The sequence below is a fragment of the Sphaerodactylus townsendi genome, linkage group LG10, assembly GCF_021028975.2.
Source record: "Sphaerodactylus townsendi isolate TG3544 linkage group LG10, MPM_Stown_v2.3, whole genome shotgun sequence".
In the NCBI taxonomy this organism is placed as follows: domain Eukaryota; kingdom Metazoa; phylum Chordata; class Lepidosauria; order Squamata; family Sphaerodactylidae; genus Sphaerodactylus; species Sphaerodactylus townsendi.
The window spans coordinates 33,088,379-33,104,324 of record NC_059434.1 but is presented as its reverse complement, the minus strand read 5'-3'; positions in this window follow the sequence as shown (position 1 = coordinate 33,104,324).

Here is a 15,946-nt window from a genome sequence, read left to right as displayed (position 1 = left end):
ATTACACAGGCTTGTGATTAAATGAAGGCTACGCTATTTTGATTAATACCATATTGGTATTAGTGTTACATTAGGCAAATACACAAAAATCCTTTAGCAAATTCTCCATGCATGCAACAACGGATGGCCATCACATTCACACCCAGGTTGTGAGTTTCAGAAGGCATCATGCTGACAATTTTTGGCAACTGAATGCTTACAGAGAGACCGAAGTCTGATCAAGCAAGGAAGTTACTGATGTTTTCATTTCCTCTGGCAAAAATGAGAAATAAATAGGAGCCTTAAGCAGTGCATTGTAGCTGCATTGGAGGTTTTGATTATTTGAAAATTTGTGCAAGCCATTAGAAAGATTATTTATAACAGGGCCCAAAATATTAATACCCAGGAACATTCTTTAACAGCCAGATTATAAGATTGGCTGAGGCAACAGTTACTTAAAGTTTAACTGACAGCCGATTGTATTGCTGAGCTCATGAAGCTGCCTGATAGTGAGTCATATCATTGGTCTATCTAGCGTAGTACTGTCTGTTCTAGTGGGTCCAGCATGGGACACATTGCCTGATTTCCTGATGCCATTTGCTTCTTCAGCAAAGAGTCTTGTCTCCAAAACAGAGTCAATCCTCATTTTCCTCCACCTTATTGGAGTTGGAAGCACTTTGGAAGAACCTAGGATGCATAATTTTTTATGTCCGCAGGGAGTACCCATTCAAAATAATGATTTATTTTGTGTATTTTATATAGTATAGTTAAATCACTCACTGAAACCAAAGTTTCCTTTGCAGTGAGTCAGCATTGCTGCTAGATAAATTGTTATTAGTAACGAAAGGAAAAAGGCAGTCACACTGCCTTTTGGAATAGAATACTGTTAGTTTACTGTATCGCCCCCTGTGAATTTTAAAATATTGATGTTCTGTAGCAACTACAGAAGAGCCTAGGGTTATTACAGCATGATCCACCCAGGTGCTACAAATGTGATAACTTTCCAAAATAACAAAAGGCAAAACAGAACCTGATGTAGCTGAAGCCTGCTCAGGACTTCCAACAAAAGAATTCTAGAGTCTGTATAAAGGAAAGCTTTATTAGGTCATTTTGTCCATCTTGCTGCTATTGTGGGACTGTATATTAGAGCTTTACAACTTTACACTCTATTTTTATAAGTCTCCCTATAGTGGTTTTTTATCTGCCCAAAGTAATAGAGTGGGGAAGTCTCTTTGCCGAATTTTATAACTAGAATACCCATTTTTTATTGACAAGAGTATCCAAACCAGCCTTGAAAATCACTGCAAATAGAACTAAAGATAGAGATATTGAGATCATTACAGGAATCAATCTAAAAAGCAATTAAGAACCTCAGACTCTACAGTATTTTAAAAAATTCATTGCCTTCCAAATGGTAATTCAATTAGATTAACAAATGGTTAATAATAGTATGTAGAACAGCACTACAAATTAAGCCATTAAGGCTCATTTGTGAAGCTCCATGTTTATAATCCAGTCAAGAGGATCATAGATGTGGAACTGGTCATTTAAAATTGAGGGCCCACTACAGTCATGGACTGTCTGAGAATTTAGGCAAAGAAAGTGGGTTGGATCCCAGTGGTGCATGAGTGAAATGGGAAAAAATGCTTAATGCAGTGCCATTTGCATACCCACCAGTGCAACAGCTGCAGCAATCCATAGTATTTTAAAGCAATACAAATGTGTGTAGTGGTTCATATAGTTTCATTTAATTGAGTTTGGAAATTGTATCAGAAGAAATACCTTTTATTGGTCCATTCCACACAGCTTAAATAAGATGTCCTGGGGATGCTAAAAAAGGTGTCCTGGAAGAGTACTCCACACAGCTTTCTTCTAAAGATGTCCTCAGGATGCCTTATTTTAGTTCAAGGCATCTTTTTTGGAGAACACTTCAAAGTACACCTTTTTTCCATACATCTAAGACGCTCAGGAGGCGTCTTATTTTTCCCACCTGACCATTTTGTTCTTTGATCAGTTTTACCCTCAGCTTGCTCCGAACGTTTTGTGTGCAGCTGAAGGGACTCTCACTGCTGCCATTTGCCCTAGGACATTTGCTCTGCTGGCTCCAATCCAGGGTACCTTTTAGCCCCAAAAGTATATAGCTGTACTCAGCTGATCCTGCAATTTCTGGTACTATATAGTTCTTTTTTTTATGTTGGAAGAGCTATCTTTGAAGATACGCAGACATGTATAACAGAATCTTAGCCCCTTGGAGGACTCCCATTGAAAAGCATTGGGACCATGGAGGACAGGTCTACTGCCCCATAACTCTTCCCCCAAAAAAATTTTGAAGAAAAAAACTGAAAAAACGAAAATCCCTTCAGCTTCACACAAAATGTTGGGCGCACGCTGAGGGTGAAACTGACCAGAGAGCAAAATGGTCAGGTTAGTAACACATCTTTTCCCTTCTGACACTTTTACTGTATAGAAAGCATACCAGAAGTTGACTCTTTTTATTTTGGGTGTGCAGAGTGAAAAGAGGCAGCTACCTATTTTGAAGACATCCCACAGACATTGTTTTTGTGCTGTGTGGAATGGACCACTATGTCTTATGCAAATGGGAAAGATAGTGGGAATATAATAGCTTTCACTTGGCAAAGGTGAATAGCAAGAAATAATTTTTGGACTTCTGCTTGTGCAAGGCCTGTTGCATTGTGCAGCCTTACATAGGATCCAACCCAGCACTCCTTCGTTCTCCATCTATACAGCAAAATAAAAAAAGAATCTTTATTTTAAGGTTGTTGTGACAAGAAATAAGTTAAAAACAATAGTTTCCAATGAACAAAATAATCAAATAAATGATTATGACAAGGTAGTGTATCTGCTGTTAATTTCAGTACTCCACTAATTTAAAAATACTTAACTTTGATCATTTTTGGATCAAAAGATGCTCAGAGGTCAACACTCTAGTTCAAAAGATAGCAATAGTTTCAACACACATACAGTTTATAATCTACCACGGAGGTCTACCTCAAGATACAAAAAGTTAAATAAAATAGCTCAAGAGGCCTGTGCTGCAGTGTGGATACTTTTGGTTTGGTAATGGTTAACTAGAACAATGTCTGCTTAAAAGTAGAATATGATTTGTACAGCATCTGACAATAGGCAGCTACAATGCTGGAAGAGGTCTCCAGAGTTTCTCTTTTCTAGCCCTAGGATCACTTCTCATGACCACACAACCTTCTGGTCATTTATTCTTTTAACCTTTTGGTCATTCACAGCTCAGCAGCCAACACAAATTCATCTTAATTCTGTTTAGATGATGGCCTTGAGCGATGTGCTACAACTAATGCAAAATGAGCAGACTTTCTCTATTCACTTCCCTGAATTCATGTCACACAGAGCACCAGCAGAGCTAGTATTAATTATCACTGTTGCTGGCAATATCAGAAGGAAGGCCAAGGACTGAGTAAGTGTGGCAATTACATTACCGCCTTTGATGCTGCACCTCTACAACAAAATGATGAGAAACCTTATTGCTCAGTCTTTATCTCAGTTTCACACTGCGGTTGCTTCAAGTATATGGATATAGATATAAAAAACATAAGTTATTTGTTATTCTGAAATCTAATGCTATCCGATTTAGGATTGTTTTAGGATTGTTGCATACAGTGCAGGCATATGGGGAAAGCTGCTGAAAATTGTTTTTGAATGGTCGCCATTTTAGATGTTCAGTCATGTGCTTGTCAAGTGCACTTTATGGAACAGCCTATACTGGGAGGAGGGAAGACCGCAGTACTGAATTAATCATCGGGAGGGTGTGTGTGGTAATATTTGTTTTTTTTATTTGAAGCATTGCTATACAGTTTTCCCACCTATTTTAGAGTCCCCAAGGCAGCAAACATTAAAAAATTCCTACCAAAGTAAATGTCATCTTCAGTGGCTCTTCTTTGCTCACCCCATTTGAAGCTAGATGGGCAGAAACATGAAAAATGGCCTTTTGGTCATGGCTCCTAAATTTTGGTCTTCTCTTGTCAGGGAAATCCATCTGTCCCCATGTATCATTGGCTCCCACCAGCAGATGAAACTTATCCATTTTGTAGGGCATAGCCATCACTGATCCTCCTTTCTGTTGTGAGGCCAGAACCCATGCGCAGCTGTCTTGAGAAAAGATAGGTTAGAAACAAACTCCTCTCAAAAAGCATCAGACATCTGACATCAAAACAAACAGAAAGTTTTACTGAACAGAATATAGATCTCTGACTGAAGGTGACCCCTCTGGGTGCTCTCGAAAGAGAGACACACCCACCATACGAAAGACCTTAATTTTTATAGATACAAAGAATACATACGTCATACAATCATCCCCATACCCACGTACATAATCCATACCCCTTTCAGGTGCTATAAGCATGAACCTTAAAATCCCATTGGATAATTTGCTTCTTTCTGCTACGCAAACACTGCATGCTGTTTGCTCACGTCCCTCTGCCCATATGCAAACGGCTGCAATAAAACTAACTTCTACCTTTTCTGGTTTCCAAGAATAACCATTTTTCGTACTTTTCTAAGTATACTCCTGAAGAGAGATACCTCTCCAGGGTATGCAGGTTTTTACATACATTCTTTAAGATCATAAAACTTCCCTTTTCCCAGTTTGCAATGTTAAAACATGATTTTAATAACTATACCATTCGATTCTAATACAATAGAATTATAGTAAAATACAAGTATATATGAATCTCTCATTATCATTTCTATGTTCATTTAACATATATACAAACACTTTTCAGTTACCCAATTACATCCATTTCTATTCTAACCTCTGATCTCTTTATTTCCCTTAGGCATCCCATATAGCTAGCTTTAACAAAGTTATAAAGTATATGTCTTCGGTCACGTATTAACCTTTAGTGACAAGATCTTAAAGATATTTATCTTTGCTTGCCTGCATAATCACTGACTAGCTTCTAACATGCAGTTTGACCATCTGCTAACATGCAGGCCTGCTGGTCTCTATACAGAAACCCCATTTTGATTCTTAGAAATCTTTGGTTCATACAAACTTAATATTCCTTAGTATCAAATACAATTTGTAGACATTCTAGTCCATTACCACACTGTATATGAGTTTTAAAAGTGTATGTGTATTGTTTAACTGTTTTTATACTGCCATATTTACTCAAAAAGAAGAGGCAAAAATGGCTTTCTAAAAGGAGAGGATCATCTTCCGCTCAGGTGTAAAGATCTGCTAATGCTATGCAATGACAGTGAGAGGTTGATATCAAATATGATATTTGCAAAGAGTATTGAAGAAAGGCAAACTCATGCACCAGTCAGCCACCAGTCATTCTCATTCACCACTTGTTCAGTATTTGCCAACGGCCCCTTCCGCACATGCAAAATAATGCATTTTCAAATGCATTTTCACTTTCACAACTGTTTGCAAGTGGATTTTGCTATTCTGCACAGCTTCAAAGAGCACTGAAAGCAGTTTGAAAGTGCATTATTCTGCATGTGCGGAATGAGCCAACCACTTCCTTTTAAGCTGCTTTGAGTTTCAAGGAGAGGAGGAGTCAGGTTACAGGTAGCCTTGCTGGATTTAAGATTCCTGTCCTGGTAAATGATAAGAAGTGCCGTAGGAATGATGGGCAACTATTTGTTTCCATACCAGTACTAATATTTCTACCTCAGAATTTTACTCCACACCAGCTTTTGCTTCTTTCCTTGTGACTCAGACAAAGATTGCCTAGTAGTTTAGCTCTATTTTTTTACCCAGGAGGGAGAAACCCCAGAAGTCCAGAGGTTTTACAGCTACTTAGAATGTTAGCTATAGCTGTTATGAGTTTGGAAACATTTTAGATAGAAAAGGATTGGAGATATAACAGTCTCTTAGAAAAGTGTAACTTCCTAGGTTATAGAAAACATTTTGACCAGGGTGGCAGTGTGGAGAATACAGGGTTCCAGTGCATTGTGAAAGGCTGTTTCCACACAGTAGCATGCGAGCAGCCCCGAAGATCTGCTGAACCGGAGAGGCGGCTCCACACCGAACCACCTCCGGTTCGGCCCCTCTACTGACCTTCCCATCCAGCGCTGCTCTGGAGGGCTAGAGGGACATGCCCACGTTCAATGAGCGAGGTTTGAAACCGGCGCCTTCGTGCTGCTCAAGGGCGACCAGGTTGGCATTGCTGCAATGCAGCAGTGCCTCCTGTACGAACAGCACCCCAGGGATGGTGTTTTCACTGCCCCTAGGGCGCTGTTATTCCCCCGTGCAGAAACAGCCAAAGAGAGCTAAACTATTAATCTCACTGATTTCAGTGGGTTTATAAGGTTCTAAGTCAGTTTAGGGTGGTACTGCCAGTTGATCAGTCATTGACTCAGCCTTTCTTAGTAGTTTGGCTTGGACCAGGGGAGTTTCAAAAAAGCCAGTCTCTTCCCTTTTTAAATTTGAAAGAGTGATGAAAAGTTACAATGCAAATAGGTATAACAATTGAAAAGTCATTATTTTCTTCTGTAGTCCCTTTTGTTTATTTGTATATTGATTACTATTTGATAAAAATGTTGTTTATACTGCTGCCTTTTTTAGGAAGGGTCATTCTATGTTCATGGTCATTTGCTTTGAAGTATAAACTTGTATTTTTCAGGGGGCTGACTTACAAATGCTTTATTTTCTAACAGATACAATGTAAATTTCAAAATCATGTTTGTATGTTTTGTGTTGTTCATGCAACTTTAATCTCAATGGAAAGACAGCATAGAAATGTTTTAAATGAATACGTTTTCCCCAATCAAAGTCAAAAACTATATTGTACATACAGTATTAAGATGTGTCTCTAGACCTAGCTGTCTGGATTGCGACATTTACCTTTATATACAGTGGTTGGACTAAGATGTGGGAGACCTGGGTACAAAGCGCCACTCCTGACTTTTGGGCCAGTCACTTTCTTTCAGCCTCACATATGTCACAAAATTCTTGTGAGGATCAAATGGAAGAGAGGAGAATGATGTTGTGAGGTGCAGTGGGTCTCTGTTGGGGAGCATGGTTAAAATATTTAAAACATTGGTACTGAGTTGCCAAAACAAGCCTTTATTAAACTAAAAGATTAAATTATTTTAAAGCTCACAAAGCCTAAGCAGAGTCATTCTTTTGTTGGTCTGAGATTCCATAGAACTATCTGGAAGAAAGGAAGAGAGGGTTGTTTGTGTGTGTGGTTGTTTTTCTGAAGGAAGAATATTCTCTGTGTTAGAGCAGTTTGTGAATAGAGAGCCCATGCAACAATTCATTTCATTCAATGAAATGTCCTTGCTAATGTATGGCTTCTGGTTAGTATAAAGAATGTTTCTGTCTAGTACTCTAATTCACCAAGTTTGTATGCACGGAACAAAATCATTGAAATAAGTGGCATGGCATATCCAACAATAGATTAAAAGGGTTCATTTTTTAAAATGATGCTGTTTCCCTTTGAGTGGAACCTTGCTTTTAGTAGATGTTCTTAAGCCTTGCAAACTTTTGTGCCTCTTGAAAGTTAGATTGGGAATCACTGGGAGAAGATTTTTCTCTTGCAAGAAAATGGACTTCAGTACATTGGTCTGCATGCTTTATTTGATTACAGTAGATTTGAAATTTACCTTGCTCTTTTCATCATATTATCTCATTAAATACATTTGAGTGTTTTTGAATGTTTATGTTACTTTTTTATTGTCTTGCTTTATCTGTGTCCACAAGTCATTATCTGCTGCATGTAACAACCACATCAGTTTCAGTCCTTTTCACAAGGATTCATACCTCAGTGATTTTCAACAGGATGTCCAACACACTAGATTCTGTTACAGCTCCCCCACTCACTCCCCCACACACACGCATTTGTACCTTAGCTCGAAAAGTGCCTGCCAAATGATCTACATGCTCGATGCTTCTGATGAAGTGTGTGGTGTTGAAATAAAATCTGAATTGTTTTTAAATTTTTCATTCCTATTTATTTTGGGTGCAATGTATGAATAATGCACTTTCAGTCCATTTTCACTGCACTTCCATGATCATTTGCAAGTGGATTTCCCAATTTCACAAAGCAAAGTGCAAAGTGCATTTAAAGGCACAAGCAAAGTTGCAAACTTCATTGAAAGTAAATTACAATTGCATTAACTGTCTATAAAACCACTTCTAGACAAGGATTCCTCTAACAGTAACAACCGATACCTGTAAGTATAATTGACAGAGGTTTATTGGGGGGGGGAAGGGCACCTGGAAACAACTCCTCTGGACGCCTCCCAGTGCCCCCCGTGGCCACGTCCCAAGTTCTGCCCTCTGCCTCCATGCAGGCCAGCTCGCAAAGGCTGGCTTACAAAAGCCAGCCTGCATGGAGGCTGGGGGAGGCTTGGGTCGGGGCCATGCCCCCAGCCTTGCCCCTGACCTCCATGCAGGCCAACTTTTGAAAGCCAGCTTTTGAAAGCTGGCCTGCACAGAGGTTGGCGGCAGGGCTTGGCCCAGGCAGTTGCCACAGCCGCCCACTGCCGAGCCCCACCCCTGCCTCCCTGCAGCAGCGGCGAAGCTCCCAGGGGGCGGGGGGTGCATGATGCACCGGGCGCACAAATTTAGGTCACGTGGGGGTGCAAAATCCCCCCGGCCCCTCCCTTTTCCCCCGCCCCCCACGGCGCCCCCCCCTGCAGCACCCCCCCACACACACTTACTTTAGGAAACCAAGCAGCCTAGAAAACAGGCCTTCCTGTTCTGGTGGGAACTACATTTCCCAGGAGACCCTGGGAAATGTAGTTCCCACCAGAACAGGAAGGCCTGTTCTCCAGCTTTCTCGGTTTTCTGAAGTAAGTGGGAGTGGGAGTGGGAGCCCAGCTACACCTCTGCCCTGCACGCTGGCTTCTGGGGGCAGAGCTTGATGCCACATGATGTTTGGTCATGTGGGGGCATCTAGCATGTCCCTTGCGTAGTATACCCCGGATAATTTGTTCTACTTTTTATGCATAATTTACCAACACTGCAGTTAAATTATCACTTTGCAAGAGGACCTTCCTTTCCATCTAGAAACCATGTCTTTACAGAAATACTCTCTCTGTGTTTATGTGTGTGCAGAAACAGATACATCCAATATTTAACTTCTTGATCAGATAAACTCAGCAGGGGACCAAATTGTAGATTACTGAATAGGAATTCAGCACCCACACAGACTTTTATCTTCAAAGCAGAAATTCAGGCAACAAAGCATGCTGATTGCTTAGCATTTGGTCAAGCGGAGCAACCCAAAGTGCGCATATATGCTTCACAAGAAACTTTAAAACCTGCATATTTGCGAGACCACCTCTTCGCTTATTGTCCTCAAAGACCCCTCCAGTTTGCCGAGGGGAATCTATTGGTGGTCCTGGATCCAAAGGATATCCAGCCGGCATCAATTGCCCAGGCCCTGGCCTGGTAGAGTGTACTCCCTAATAGCATACGGGCCTTGCGGAATCTGTCTCCATTCCGCAGGGCCTGTAAAACATTGTTATTCTGCTAGGCCTTCTCTGTTGAGACAGTCAGGCATCCCTTCTTTTAATTTCATTCCATGGCCTTCGTCCAGGTGCGATACGCACTTCTGTACCCTCTAGGTTGCTATGTTATGCCATCTTGTGATTAACCGGTTTTTATTGTTTGTACTTTGTATTGCTTTCATTATTTTGTATTTTTATACACATGTAATCCGCCTCGAGTCCCTTGGGAGATTGGTGGGGTATAAATGTAATGTATAAATACATAAATAAAAATAAGATCCACAGTGGCTAGATTTGGATCATATCCAAAGATCTATGCACAGTTTTATACCTGTCAGTAGCTAGATCAAAGCTTTTTAATTCTTACTTTTTTTGCTATAGTTGCTCTTAATTTGCATGTAGATCAGACAAGAATATTTGAGGCTTTCTACCTGTTTCAGAGGGTTTTTTTTCCCATTTCACTTTTCCACATTATCTTCATTAAGTAAAATATTATATCTATTTTTAACACCATGGTAATTTTCAGAAGGATTGTGCCCCGAAATGTCATCTGAACATATACTTTCTTTTTAGATAACTTCTGGAATGTTAATAGGCTCTTTGGTTTTTTAGGTTAGCAGTTAAATAATATGCACTGTAATGACATAATAATGTTTTTTCTATCATTTGTAAGTTAAAAAGGAGTTTATGCTAGACTTCCCCCCCAAAAAAACTTGATAATAGCAGCAGTATGTTGCTATTATCAAAATCCATTATGTGGGATTCACTTGTTATCCATTCCGTCCAGCATAAACTCCTTTTATCCATTCTGTCCAGCAGAGAATCTTGTGGCACCTTAAAGACAATAAATTAATTGCAGCATAAGCTTTTTTGAATGCAAGTTCATTTTGTAAGATGTCCACCTGCACAGAGTCTTGGTTATTTGGGCTGCAATTACAGTCATGTAGACACCCCTTTGAATTTGTGTATTTGATAATATGGTGACTTTTGTGTGCAGCATTGATCAAATGGAAAATTAAAATATACTTTATGAGTTGGATCCAGCCAGTTTTTTCACTCAATATCACTCACTTCCCTTCCTCACCTGCAGTCCTTTTCCCATGTGGCTTTTGTTGATGCAGGTCCCATGAACTCCAGCATAGCTTTTTGGCAGTCAAAGATAATTCCGTCCTATCATTTGCACCAGTGGAAAAGCTAATTGGATCCATGCCTAAATAGACACATCCTAGTATCTAGTCATGACTCTTAAGTCATCATTTAATCTTTTGTTTCATGAAATATTTGGTAAAATAAGACATTGTGAGTATCAGTTTCTTTAAAATCTTGCATTATGTAGGACTGAAATTTCTAGCTAAAATGTTCCTGTATTCTTTCAGCTTTCTGGCGCTGTATACCATTAATAAGGAGCCTCATGAAGTTATTGTAATGAGATGAATTGGGCCATAGCAGTTCAGCAAGCAAAGTTTTACAAAACATGGTTCAAATTAATAATTCTTTATAAAACAGTGCTTTTCTTTAAACCTTTCATGAATAGGACATTTTTGGTTTGCTATTGTTACTGAGTTAGGATCTTGGTTTTCATTCATTCAGGTTTTGTTATTGACTTTAGTGGGATTCAGAGTGGGCCTTTTTATATCTCAAGATATTATGTTTTCCAGAATGTGTATTTGATTCAGTTTTCAGCCTTTTCTTTCCAATGTGGCATTTTTGCCTTCTGGAGAAAAAGAAATTTGAGGAAGGTATTGTTAATAAAGAAAAGAGTGAAAGAGTCACTTCACACTTGAGCGAACTTCTTAACCAGTGCCTCATAGCAACTTATTATATACTTATAAAATGCAATTACAGTGCTGAACGACTTTTTAAAAATTCTCCAAAGGAGGAAGGCCTAACTGGGATCAAAATTGTAGCCTCACAAATATTACGACACATACACTTGGGTCATGCAAAACTCTCTGCATAACTTGTCAAGCAGCATACTAAAGGGCAATGTTGTAGGAATTGACTGGACTTGGAATCCTTGGCAGCAGTTGCTCAGTGTGATCCAAAGACTAGTGTGTGAACTGCCTAGGACTGTAACTAAGCCCCATGCCAGAAAAAAGGGCCAGCTAGATGGGATGATGGCCATGAGGCCAACCTGGGGCCATCAGTGCCATTTTAGAGAAAATGTTCATTATTTTAAAATTGCTGAAAATGGCACAGTGGCTTTAGGCGATCTTATTCATCTACCTGTGCCTTTTAAAGTGCTGAAATGACTGTATAACCAGCGTAGGAGTCAGTAATATGATTCATTGTGGGATCCAGAAATGGACAATTCTGCAGGCTTAGTTGCCATCAGCCCAATCCTTTTCCAGGAGCTGATGTAACATTACACAGGCAAAACCACAAATGTTAAGAACAAGCCTTCCCACTGAACTCAATGAAGGTAAAAATTAAAGTCTACCCACCTGGGTTCCCATCATATCTGTACATCCATGGCTGTAACCAACCAAGTCTGCAGACAAACTCATCATACCAAGTAGTATATAAATCTCAGTCAAGACATCCTTATTTGAGATAACACAACTTGCAGCCATTGCGTCATTTTCACGTCAAGCATATGGTTCTAAGTGGGAACTCCAGAGAAAGGCACTTTGAACAAACAACCGGTGAAATGTAGTTTCAAATGTAGTTTCAGCATATATTTGATTCTGACATCACTGCAAGGTGCCTGTCAGTCCAATCCAGAAAGGGCATGGCGAATTGACTTCTGGATGCAGTGAGAACTTGCACAGGCAAATTTGCCTTCTCTAGGGCACTTACCCATTGGAAGAGCAAAATACCTTTGGCCAGGATGCTGAAACACAGTGCTGAATGCCACGTCAGCACTCCTACACTGCAGCTGTCACGTTCCGTACAGTGGAGGTATGCAAGAGGCATTCCTGGGGTGGAGCTGGCTGTAGTCAGCTTCTACCTGGGCCTTAGAGCTGGGAATGTGGCATTCTGGGCCTCAGAGTGGCATAACTCCATCAGCTCTGGACTTTCAGGCAACTGGTTTTTTTGTTTGTTTTTGCTGCCCCCCAGTGCTGCCTGAAAGTTCTCTGGAGGCAGCATGATGGTGTGGTGATGAATCTATCCCTAGTGGCCTCTGGATTGGACTATAACAAGCAGCTGTTTGTTCAGCTCAGTTGTTCCTCTCATGGTCATGCAGTGACAGAGAGAGCTTGACCAATGGTTTTGTTGTCTATCAGTGCATCTTTCAAGAGAGTTGTCTATCAGTGCAGTTGTCTAACAGACTTCCCACTGTTGATATACCTCTGAAGATGCCAGCCACAGATGCAGGTGAAACATTAGGAACAAGATCCACCAGACCACGGCCACACAGCCCGGAAAACCCACCAGAACCAGGACTCTGTATTGTTGATCAATAGTGTTTATTGGAAAGGTAACAAACATCCAGTATGCAAGCTGGTGCTTCGTTACCTTTCCAATAAACATTGCTGATCAACAATACAGAATGTATTTACTGATTCAAGGATCGAGACCTAACAGATGAGCTCCATTTAGCCAGAGCTACTCAGACTGCTATGATGATATACTAAGTTTGCATTTTTCTTCAGTCTATCCTGCCATGGTATACACAGCTGATTTTGCCATCCGAGCCAGTTGAGGATCCCAAAGGTCCAATGACATGTCTTTTTCTCATGTGCCCAGTTGAGTGTGCACTTTGTGGAATAGTCTGCAGTGTGTGAGGTGTGGGTTGTAGTCCTATCTATTTCTCCTGTTTTGCTTCTGTTTGGCTTCTTGCTGACCAAAATATGAGCTTTGCCTTATATGCACATTCATCCTTAGTGAGATTTAAACCCCTTGCTGCTTTTTAAGGACTTTTTTTTAAAATCAGTGAGTTATTGGAAGGATGACAGGAACATGTTCTATGAATATTCTGTGTTGTATTTTATTGCTAGCGAATAAGTCCCTCTTCTGCACAGATCTCTGAAGCCCAAGTCTAATTTAGCAATAATTCTTATTACATACATACTCTTACATTTAATTTTCTTTGCCTTATATATCACATTGTTGCTTTCTTTGGATTACATATTGTTCCCAGTACAGGTTCCTTGCACGTATACAAAAATAATGCAGACAGTATCAGAGTATTCTTAACTGCTGAAAAATGCATCAGTTAAGCACAGGTGTGCAATTTGTATGGTTCTTCTTGGGTTCTATAATCGAACATCTCATCCCTTTTTCTTTCTTTGTGACTGACCCTTAAGAAAAGTTACTTTAAAAGCAAGTAGTATCTGGGTTAACATATGGGAGGAAGTATGTACTTTGCATCCTCTATTGTTGACTCAGGCATAAGGTAACTGTTTCTGTAGATAAGCTTGCACCCAGTAAGGCAGCCTCAGAGGAAGATGCTTATAAAATATTTTTAACTGCCCCTGCCTTTTTGCTATCCATAATAAGATTGCCCTCTGTGGGGCCAGGACCACGTCTCTGGTCCTACACAGCTGAATTAGTTTAAGACTAAATTAGAAAACACCCAAGAAACAGTTATGAAACAGAAGATAAGTTTACTGGACAGCATAAGTATCTGACCAGGGTGTCCCCTTAAGGGTAAGAGGCACACCCCCTTCATACAAAGGGATCAATTTTTATAGACGCAAAAATACAGACATCACACAATCATCATCATAAGATTTACGTACATAATCCATACCCCTTTCACGTGCTACAAGCATGTACCTTAAAATCCCATTGGATAGATCTGTCTCCTGGTCACAGTAAGACAGTTTCTATTCTACGTGTCAGTTTCCTTAGCTCATGCCCCTCTACCCATATGCAAAGGGCTGCAATAAAACTAGCTTCTTCCTTCAAGAATAACTTGTTTTCTTGGTTTGCTCCCAGAGAGAGAGCTATACCTTTAGGGCATGCAGGCTGACATACTTTAGGATCATAAAACTTTTCTTTACCAGTTTGAAATGATTTAACTCCAAATGATTTACAAATATTGATTCTAACAACAATTATACCTTCGATTCTAAGACAATAGAATTATGATCAAATACAAGTAAATGTGAATCACTCATTATCATTTCTCTGTTCATTCAACATAAATAGAAAAACACTTTTTCCTTATTTAATTAATCACATTGATTTAGCTATCCCCTATTGCTGGTTCTAACCCAGAAAAACAAGGTTATAAATTTATATGGCTTCTGTCACATAGTAACCTGTAGTTACAAGATCTTAAAGATGTTTATCTGTACTTGCCTGCATATTCACTGAGAAGCTGCTAAAATGCAGGCTTCTGACCTGTTGGTCTCTATACAGAGAAACCATTTTGATTCTTCAGATCCTTGGTTCTAAACAGAATCCATATTCCTTGGTTCATGCAACTTCCATATTTCTTGATTAAATACAAATTTTATACATTCTGGTCCATCTCCACACCTATCTGTAGCTGGCGTGTGTGGTTTCCTGTTGACCAGTATACCTTGGTCAACTCATCATCTCTAACCTTGACTTTTTACCTGTTTCAGTAAGAATGTTCACTACCATTCATAGACCTCATTGGAATATTGTATACCCACATTTCAAAAAGGATTGAAGGAACAATTTCAAGAGTGATGAGGGAAGAACATTTTCAGATATCGAAACACAAAGAAGAGTACTTCATCTTCCAAAAAAGGAAAAAGAGGCAGTATTTAAAATACAGGAATATACATGTTGGTTTAATAATGGGAAACAAGAACTTCTTACCAATATAGTGGCCTAGACATTTCTGAAAAGGTTGGGCAAACATACATAGGGATTACTTTTAGTATGAATTGTATGGCTCAGGTTGCTGGCAATAAATGTCTCAGTAGGTATCTCCCAAACAAACACATTTATATTTAGATTGCCATGTTAAATTTAACACAATCTCATGTTGTTGAAACCAAAAATGAGGACCAGTCTTGCAAAATTACCTGCTTTCTCCATCACCTATCCTCCACTCCACCCCCCCTCACAGAATTCCTCACACCCCATATGTTTAATGGGAGGAACAGAAGTAACAAAATCATAGTCTATTTTTTCCCATTTCACTAAATTATCTGGCTTTTGCTGCAGAAGGATCCAAAGCTGGACTGCAGGGGAAAGCAGTTGTTTTCTCTTTGAAGCACCATCGGTAGCTTTCCTTCAGGCAGTGCTTCAAAGCCAAGCTATTTTCCCCCCTTAAAGCTCAATTGTAGGAGTCAGTCGCACCCTAGAAGGGGCCAGATTACTTTTAATTGCATCCCTGCTTTAAAGGATGCCAGCTGTTAGGAAGGGACAGAGAAACCTGATGTGTAGGGGTGACACAGATAAAGAAATCTAGGAGGAAGAGATTTAAATGTTCACTTTCTATAGCAATGCAGTAAACATGTGATTTCCTTTTTAAAAAAAATGTCAGTTGCTTGCAAAAATAGAAATGGGTCATTGATGTAGAATCAAATGGATGCTTGTAACAGTGACTTTGAACTTTAGGTAGGATTCATGAGTGCCTTGA